A 10,547-nucleotide genomic window follows, 5' to 3' on the forward strand; every position below is an offset into this window, starting at 1 on the left:
GGAGCCTTTCAGTTACTTCCCAAAAGGCACTCATCAAAAATTAATGTACATCTAGGGCTGTATGCCAAAGAGATCATAAAAATGGGAAAAGGACCCACATGTACAAAAATATTTATAGCAGCTCTTGCTGTGGTAGCAAAGAATTGGAAATTGAGGGGATGCCCATCAATTGGGGAATGTCTGAACAAGTTGTATATTATTGATACAAGTAGTTGAATGTAATGGAATACTGTTGTGCTGTAAGAAATGATGAGCAAGTTGACTTCAGAAAAACCTGTATCAACTGATGCTGAGTGAAGTGAGCAGAACCAGGAGAACATTGTACACAGTAACAGCCACATGGTGTGATGACTAACTTTGATAGACTTAGGTCTTCTCAGCAATACAAGGATCTAAGATACCTCCAAAAGTCTCATGATGGAAAATGCTATCCACATCCAGAGAAAGAACTATGGAGTCTGAATGCAGATTGAAGCATACTATTTGCTCTCTTTTTTTTCTTCTGTTTTGTTTTGTTTCTTCTTTCTTGTGGCTCCTATTGGTTCTAACTCTTCTTTACAACATGACTAATGTGAAAATATATTTAATAGGAATGTGTATGTAGAGCCTATATCAGATTGCACACTCTCTGGGGTAGGGAGGAGGAGAGGGAGGGAGAGAAAATTTAAAACTCAAAAGTTTATGGAAGTGAATGTTCAGAACTAAAAATTAATTAATTAATTAAAAAAAGAATTAATGTACAGCACTGTTGTCTGAGAAATGGGATACACACTACCATAAGACAGTCTCTTTGCTCTAGATAGATAGGTCCTCTTCTTTTGGGCAAGAGAAGGGTTGTTAGCCCAGTTACCCTTCCTTTTGCCTCAAACTCCATAGGAGCAAAAGTTCATTTACAGATGACAAATGGTTGGATGGCTACCAACCTATTTTGTTTCCAGTTATTTTTTTTCCACCACAAAAAGTGTGGCAAGGAATATTTTGGTATGTTGAATCTTTAATCTATCTTTGAAATCATTGACCTATACATCTAGCAGGGGATGTCTGGGGTAGTGAGTATGAACATTTTAGTAACATTTTTGCAATAAGTTAAGTTGTTTTTCAAAAGGGCTGGACAAATTCATAGCTTCACTCAGAGAGAACTATGATTACTGTTTTCCAGCAACTCTTCTAATGTTTGCCATGTTTAGTCTTTTATCATTTTCACCAATTTGCTAGGCATAAAATGAAATCCAAGAGTTATCTTCATTTTCATTTTTCTTCTTAGTAGTGAGTGGTTTTTGGAGTGGCCATTAGTAGTTTGCTAGTCTTCTTTTGAGAAAGATCTGTTCATTCCCTTTAACTACATTTTTTCTTGAGAAATAGCTCTTGCTCATATATATATATATATATATATAAATAAAACATATATATATGTGTGTGTGTGTGTGTGCGTGTGTGTATCTTCTAAGTCCCTAACTATCTGAGTTATCAGGACTTTATTAAAGACTTAAAATAAAGATTTTTTTCTTAGTTCTTTTTCTTTTGTTAGCTGCATTGATTTTTTTGTTAAAATCATTTCAATTTCATTTCATTGTATTGAATATTTTATTGCTGTGATTGCCTCTATCACTCAAATGGTTGAGAATTGTCCCCCTTACCAAAATTGTGAAAGGCACTTCCTCCTATTTTACACTATTTTAAAAGCTGGGTGACCTTGCATATTTAAGTAGAGTTTCTAAATTTCTGAGTGACATTTTATTTACAGAACTCATAAACATTTTGGAATGTATTATATTGATGGTATGAAATGTTAGTCAAACTATTTTTTGACAAACATCTTCCCAGTCTTTCCAGCAGTTCTTGGTTGAATGGGGAGTCCTTTATAAAAGAGTTTACTTTCTTAGGTTTGTCAAATACTAGGATTATTGTTTGGTCAATTCAGTCCTGTCCAACTTTTCATGATCCCTTTTGGGATTCTCTTGGCAGGGATACTGGAATGATTTCCATTTCCTTCTCTACCTCATTTTGCAGATGAGGAAACTGAGGCAAGCAAGGTTAAGTGACTTGCTCAGGGCCACACAGCTAGTAAGTGTCTGAGGCTGGATTTGAACTTAGGAAGATGATTCTTCCAGACTCCACAGAGCTTTATCTAAATATTCTCGGATATGGATGCTATTATTATTCCTAATTTGCAGTTGAGAAAGCTGAGGCAAACAGAGGTAACTTGTCCAGGTTCGCACAACTCATGAGCTTCTGAAGCTAGATTTGAACTCTGGTCTTCCTGACTACAGATCCAGTGATCTATCCTTTGCCACTTAACTGCTAAATACAGAGATAGTGAATTCAGTTTTATCTGATTCTTGCTCACCTAATTTGTCCAGGTGATTCACTTTTCTATTTTTTTTAATCAGTACTAAATCACATTGATGATTACTAATTATTAATTACAGTATCCTTTGAGGTCCCTTCATTGCTACTTTTTCATTATTTTCCTTGAGATTTTAGAATTTTTCCTCCAAACAAATTTTGTATATTTTTCTTTCTATATGGATTCATTGGCATTTGACAGTATAACAACCAATTTTTAAGTTACTTCAGAAAGCATCCCAATTTTTCATTGAATCGTCACCTCCCAACCATGAGAAATTAGTATACCTCTAATTACTTAAGTATTCCTGGATTTCTATAAAAGATTTTGTTTTTTAGATAATGAGTACATTGTACTAAATATTTTAATATTTTAACTAAGTATTTACTCCAATATTTTATGTATTTTGTAATGATTTTGAATGAAGTTTCCCATTCTAATTCCATTTAGGGTGATATCATTGTCTACCATGGGTTCAATTATCTGTATGTGTGTGACCAATAGATTTATACACCCAGTCCTAGTCTCCCAACCTCTACTTTTGTATTACTATCTACTGTACATTTTGAGCTGGATGAACCATAGTTATCTCAAACTCAACCTGTCCAAAATGGAATTCATTATCAAAGCAATCTCTCTCCCCCCCCACCTACACTCTGTTTCCTGACTTCTTTATTTTGAGAAGGCATGAGCAACCTTCCACTTACCTAGGTTTGCAAATTTTGGATCCATCCTTGATTTTTCACACTCTCACTCTCCACCAGTTGCCAAGTATGGTCATGTCTACTTCCACAATACTTCTTATATTCTTTCCATTCTCTCTACTCATATAGCCACCACCCTAGTTCATATCATCAGCACCTCACATTGACTATTGCGATAGTCTTTTAATTAATCACCATGCCTCAACTCTCCCCTCTCAAATCCATTACCCACACAGTGGCCAAAGAGATATGCCTAAAGCCCAGGTCTGACTAGGCTCCTCCCCAACTCAAGAAGTTCCAGAAAATTCCTCAATTGGTAAATGGTCAAAGGATATGAACAGGAAGTTTTTAGATGAAGAAATTAAAGCTATCTACGTCATATGAAAAAATGCTCTAAATCATTATTGATTAAAGTAATGCAAATCAAAACAACTCTGAGGTTATCACATCACACCTATCAGATTGGCTACATGACAAAACAAAAAAAAATGATGAATGTTGGAGAAGATGTGGGAAAATTGGAACACTAATGCATTGTTGGTAGAGTTGTGAACTTCATCCAATCACTCTGGAGAGCAATTTGGAACTATGACCAAAGGGCTATAAAACTGTGCATATCCTTTGACCCAGCAATACCACTTCTAGATCTGTATCTCAAAGAGATCATAAAAATGGGAAAAAGAACCCACATGTACAAAAATATGTATAGTGGCTTTTTCTGCAGTGGCAAAGAATTGGAAATTGTGGGGATGCCCATAAATTGGGGAAGGGCTGAACAAGTTGTGGTATATGAATGTAATGGAATATTAAAGAAAGGATGAGCAGGTGGACTTCAGAAAAACCTGGAAAGACTTGTATGGACTGACACTGAATGAAGTGAGCAGAACCAGGAGAACATTGTACACAGTAACAGCCACATTGTGTGATGACTAACTTTGATAGACTTAGCTCTTCTCAGTAATGCAAGGATCTAAGATATCTCCAATAGTCTCTTGATAGAAAATGCTATCCACATCCAGAGAAAGAACTTTGGAGTGTGAATGTAGATCGAAGCATACTATTTGTTCTCTTTTTGTTGTTGCTATTTGTTTCTTCTTTCTCATGGTTCCTCCCATTGGTTCTAATTCTTCTTTACAACATGACTAATGTGAAAATATGTTTAATATGAAAGTATATGCAGAACCTATATCAGATTGCATCTTCTTGGGGAAGGGGTAGGGAGGGAGAGAAAATTTAGAACTCAAAATCTTATGGAAGTGAATGTTGAAAACTAAAAATAAATTTATTTAATTTAAAGAAAGAAAGATGTTCAAGAGAGTCCCTGTGGTCCATAAAATCAAATACAAACTCTTCAACTTGGTCTTTAAAACTCTTCACAACCAGACTTCATGTTTTAGACATGTTGAGTTTAAGATGTCTACAGGACATACAGTATAAGATTTCTAATAAGCAGTTGGAGATAACTTCTGGAGAGGGTTGAATAAGCAGATTCGAGAATTATCAACATAACAACAACAATTGAATCTGTAGGAGCTGATGAGGTCACCAAATGAAATAGCATAGGAGTTTATTATTCATTATTTTCTACACACATTGTAGGTTCAGGAAAATTAATCTGCTTGCATTCCTCATGATCCTGGCATTGTGCTAGGCATTGTATATTTGAGTACTAAGGATGAAACAATCCCTGATTACACAAGGCTCCCAAAAGTAGAGAAACAAATATATAAGTATATATAAAATAAATATAAAGGGACAAACAAATACAAAGTAATGAGGAAGGGCAGGCTAACAATTTGGAGTATCAGGAAAGGCTTCTGGGAGGAAGAGATACCTGAGCTTAACCCTTAGAAAGAGGATTTTCTAAGGCAGGGGTGAGTACTGGTACACATTCTAGATGTGGGGGACATCTCCTGTGGCTGGAATGGATTTCCTCCCTTCTTATCCTTCTGAGGATCCCTGACTTCCTACATAAAGCCTTTTTTTTGTATCAATAGTGGCCCATGCCTCCCATCCAAGAAGTGACTTTGCATTTTCAATGTATGTTTTTATATCATATATCAATTTGTACATATAGAATTTCCTCCAACAGCCTGGGAATTCCTTGAGGTAAGGGACTATTTTGTATTTGTCTTTGCATCCACTATAGCATTTCCAGTGCCTGACAAGTATATGGTGGCTGCTTCCTAATGGTCTGTCAACCAATTTATTATTTCCTGTTATTTCCACAGGGTTTTGCATTAGTATGGAGAAGTGCTAATGACTTTTGTCAATTTGTTTTATATCCTGATAATTTACTGAGACTGTTAATCATATCAATTAGTGTTTTTGCTGATTCTTTGAAGTTTTCAAAGCAAACTATCCTGTCATCTACAAACTGGAATTATTTCATCTCTTCTGATAATTTGTTTAGTTTCTTTCTCTTATCTTAGTGCCAGATCTAGCATTTTTAAAACAATTATGTCTAATATCTAGGAGAAAGGATATTCTAATTTTACCCCTGTCTTTACTGGAGAAGTTTTTGTGTATATCCATTGCAAATATCTTAACAATTAGGTTTAAATATATGCTTTTTAACTTTAAAAATGTCCCTCCTATATCTATTCTTATTCTTTTCCCATAAACACTTCTGAAAGATATAACTTCCTATGTTTCTGTAATGTATAAAAAGTTTACAAGACATAATTTCTGGGTAATTAATCAGCTTCTCTGGTTCAGATCACTTGGAGAGATCCCCTTCTCTGCTAAAAAAAAAAAATCTCTTACAAAATTGGTCTTAACACAATTTTAAATTTATTTTGCCAATAGCTAGGTCATTTGAGAGTTAGCTCAAACCTTATGTCTCTACTATTAGAAAATCAAATTTGGAAATTTTTAGCCAATTGTCATGTTAATGTGTCTAGGAAATTCTGATACAAAACAAAAATTAGAGTCCAATTTTTATTCTTGGCATTGTTCATTCCCCCATTAGGAAGAAGAGATTCTGCTAAAGAACTAATACTCTAATGAATTCTCTCAAAAGTTGTCATATTAACTAAAATTGTAACAAAAGATGTTGGAATGCAATGTATAAATACATAAATTAAGAAAGGTACTTATTAAACAAATCATTTACAATAAATTATTTTCAATTTCTAGATATGTTCAAATGGATAACTCCCTAGTAAAAGTGGATCTACGTGGATGTTTCTTTAAAGCATTTATGTAAGATGCTGCAAACCAGTCTTCTTTTGAGATAACTAATTGTGCTGATATTCTTTTCATTAACACAGAATTGAGACAGTTATGATATTAACCTCACTAAATAATAGAATTTTATCCTGGTTTCACAAGTCTTGTCATCATTGCTGAATTATCCTCATACCATTGTGAGAAATTAAGGGACCTTATCTTACACAGAAATATATAACTAGTAATAGACAGATGACAAGGCTAAATACTCATCTATTTAGCTTTTTGGAATATGGAAAGGACTAAAATCCTAGGCCAAATAGCTCAAATCTTATATCTGCATCTTATTATAGCAGCTGAGATGTGCTCCGGTATTAGCCTAAAAGATCTCATATTGTGTTTATATTGATCACTTAACATGATTGTAGGAATTTGCCATAATAGAAGAATAGGGACAAAACTATACAGTAAAGGCAAAATGTTCATCTATCTTGGTTGCCAATTCCAGATTAGAGTTATATAGATAGTCAACTGCATTGAGCCAGGCCCAAATGGTGGGGTACTTTCCATTTAAGAGAAAATGTTATAGTGGGGAAATTGAGTCAGGAGGATCCTATCTCAGCTCAAGCCAAGAGTCATTCTCCCAGCCTTTCCCATGAGAACACCTGCAGTTCATGGATGTCAACCACATAGGGTTGCTGGTATCATGGATCCTTGGCTTAACATTGGCCATGTTTATACATGTTCATACCTGGAGTCAGACTCAAACTAATATCATTTGTAGTCCCATGAGGTCTTAAATAGCAAATTCCAATAATTATAGCTTTGTGTGGATTCAGTTTTCAAAGATCATGTATTCTAGATAATATAGATTATATGGAGATAATGTAATTTCACATTGGTAACAATAAGAGATTCATCATAAAAAAAATTACAACTTATCTTGCCCTAGTTAGAGTAATTTGCTATGAGAGGAAGAAACAGGGACATGAATTTAACACATCAATACTGGTCCTCAAGACTTATACCACTATAAGTAGCCAATTATATGGAACCAGATGGACATATTTCTTGTATGGGAAAATGAATTAAAGAGTCCAACTTTAGCCTTCCCAAGGTTGCCTTCTTAATCTTATTTCCAGGGACAGATATTCACTGGCCTTGGATCTCAGTTGTTACTTCCGTTGAACTGTTGATGTTTTCTTGAAGTCTCGTTTAAGGTCAGTCAAAGGATACAACAAACCTAAGAATGAAACTCAAAAAAAGTATTCAGAGTCCCAAAAAATGTTTTACCTCAAACAGTAAAGTCTCACCAATCACAGTAGTGCTGGACATAATTGTTATTGTTACCATCAAATTATTGCAATAAATTAGCTTACAAATAAAATTTAGCAGGCCTTCTAAGAATTGCACAAGAGATTTTTTTTTAATCATTCACATAAAAGACTTTTACTTAAGTATTCCTTTCTAAAAGTATTTCTCAGAGGCGGAGCCAAGATGGTGGAGGGAAAGCAGTGACTTGCTTGAGCTCTCCCCCCAAACCTTTCCAAATACCTATAAAAAATGACTCTAAACAAATTCTAGAGCAGCAGAACCCACAAAAAGACAGAGTGAAACAAATTTCCAGCCAAAGACAGCCTGGATGGTTGATCAGAAAGTACATTGCGCCAGGCAGGGAGAGGAGCGCAGTTTGGTGTGGGCACACAGGCCGCAGTGACCCTGGAGCAGGCCACAGAGGACTGAATCGCAGGCAGCTGTGGCAGTTTCCAGACTTCTCAACCCACAAATGCCAAAGACAACTTAGAAAGTCAGTAGGAAAAGTCAGTGACTGTGGTGAGAGAAGGAGCTAGGTCTCAGCCGCCCCCAGGGCCACTGCTGTTTCCTGAGCTTCTGGCCCACAAGTGGCTGATCAGAGGGGGATTGCAGGGTTCCCTTTGCCAGTGCTGAGGCAGGAATCTCTTGCTTTATCAGTGCTTGGATCTGGGTCACAGTTCTGAGGGGCAGTCCTGGGGCGAAGAGGAATGCTGCTGTGGTGAAGCTTGTTGTGGCAGTGGAGAGAAAACACCTCACCCCTTATCATACCACCTTGGAAGAACTGAAAATTTACAGGTCCCTAGAAGTATCTCTGAAAACAGCTGTACAAACCCCCAAAGCTTGAGACAGTACATTCTCCACATTGGAAGCAGACTTTTACCTTAACAAAGAGTTTAAAACTCAAGTAATTGGCCGGGATCATGAGTAAGCAGTGCAAAAAGAGTCAGACTATATTATCTTACTTTGGTGACAAAGAAGACCAAAACATACAACCAGAAGAAGAAAACAAAGTCAAAGCTCCTACATCCAAAGCCTCCAAGAAGAATATGAATCAGTCTCAGGCCTTGGAAGAGCTCAAAAGGGATTTTGAGAAGCAAGTAAGAGAAGGAGAGGAAAAACTGAGAGTGATGCAAGAAAATCATGAAAAACAAGTCAACAACTTGCTAAAGGAAAACCCAAAAAATACTGAAGAAAATAACACCTTAAAAATAGCCTAACCCAAATGGCAAAAGAGGTCCAAAAAGCCAATGAGGAGAAGAATACCCTAATAAACAAAATTGGCCAAATGGAAAGGAAATCCAAAAGATTACTGAAGAAAATACTTCCTTAAAAATTAGAATAGAGCAATTGGAAGCTAGTGACTTTATAAGAAATCAAGACACTGTAAAACAAATTCAAAAGAATGAAAAATTAGAAAACAATGTGAAATATCTCATTGGAAAAACAACTGACCTGGAAAATAGATCCAGGAGAGAGAATTTAAAAGTTGTTGGACTATCTGAAAGCCATGATCAAAAAAAGAGCCTAGACCTCATCTTTCAAGAAATTATCAAGGAAAACTGCCCTGATAGTTTAGAACCAGAGGGCAAAATAGAAATTAAAAGAATCCACCAATCTCCTCCTGAAAGAGATCCCCAAAGGAAAACTCCTAGGAATATTGTAGCCAAATTCCAGAGTTCCCAGGTCAAGAAGAAAATATTACAAGCAGCCAGAAAGAAACAATTCAAGTATTGTGGAAACACAATCAGGATAACACAAGATTTAGCTGCTTCTACATTAAGGGACTGCAGGGCATGGAATATAATATTCTGGAGAGCAAAGGAGATAGGATTACAACCAAGAATCACCTACCCAGCAAAACTGAGTATAATCCTTCAGGGGAAAAAATGGTCATTCAGTGAAATAGAGGACTTTCAAGCATTCTTGATGAAAAGACCAGAGCTGAATAGAAAATTTGATTTTCAAATACAAGACTCAAGTGAAACATGAAGAGGTAAACAGGAAAGAGAAAATCATAAGAGACTTATTATGGTTGAACTGTTTACATTCCTGCATGGAAAGATGATATTTGTAACTCAAGAGACCTTTGTCAGTTTTAGGGTAGTTGGAGGGGGAAAAAGTACATGTATGTATATATAGATATAGATAGATAGATAGAGGGTGCAGGGTGAGTTGAAAATGAAGGGGTCATATCTGGAGAGTGAGAGAGGATTATACTAGGAGAAGGAGAAAGGGAAAGATAGAATGGGGTAAATTATCTCACAAAAAAAAACAGAAAAGAAAAGGCTTTTACAGTGGAGGGTAAACAGGGGAACGTGAGAGGGAATGAGTGAATCTTATTCTCATAGGATTTGACTTAAGGAGGGAATAACATACACACTCAATTGCCTATGGAAATCTGTCTGACCCTACAGGAAAATTGGGAGTGGGGAAAAGGGATGGGGAGAGGAGTGCAGATTGGGAAAGGGGGTAATCAGAAGCAAGTACTTCTGAGGAGGGACAGGGTCAAAAGAAAGAATAGAATAAATGGGGGGGGTGGGATAGGATTAAGGGAAATAGAGTTAGTTTTTCACAGCATGTCTACAATGGAAATGTTTTGCATAACTGCACATATATAACCTATATTTAGTTGCTTGCCTTATCAATGAGGGTGGGTGGGGAGGGAGGAAGGGAGAAAATTTGAAACCCAAAGTTTTAAAAACACATGTTTAAAAAAAAATGTTTTCACCTGCTACTGGGGAATAAGAAGTACAGGAAATGGGGTACAGAAATGCATCCTGCCCTACAGGAAAATTGAAGGGGAAGGGGATAAGAGAAGGGGGGGAGAGATAGAAGGGAAGGCAGACTAGGGGAAGGGGTATTCAGAATGCATGCTATCTTGGAGTGGGGGAAGGGGCGAGATGGGGTGAAAATTTGGAACTCAAAATCTTGTGGAAGTAAATGTTGAAAACAAAAAAGTAAATAAAAATTACCATTAAAAAAAGTATTCCTCTTTCTTAAAAATGGCTTAA

This window comes from Vombatus ursinus, unplaced genomic scaffold (assembly GCF_900497805.2).
Source record: "Vombatus ursinus unplaced genomic scaffold, bare-nosed wombat genome assembly UNPS02012758.1, whole genome shotgun sequence".
NCBI lineage: Eukaryota > Metazoa > Chordata > Mammalia > Diprotodontia > Vombatidae > Vombatus > Vombatus ursinus.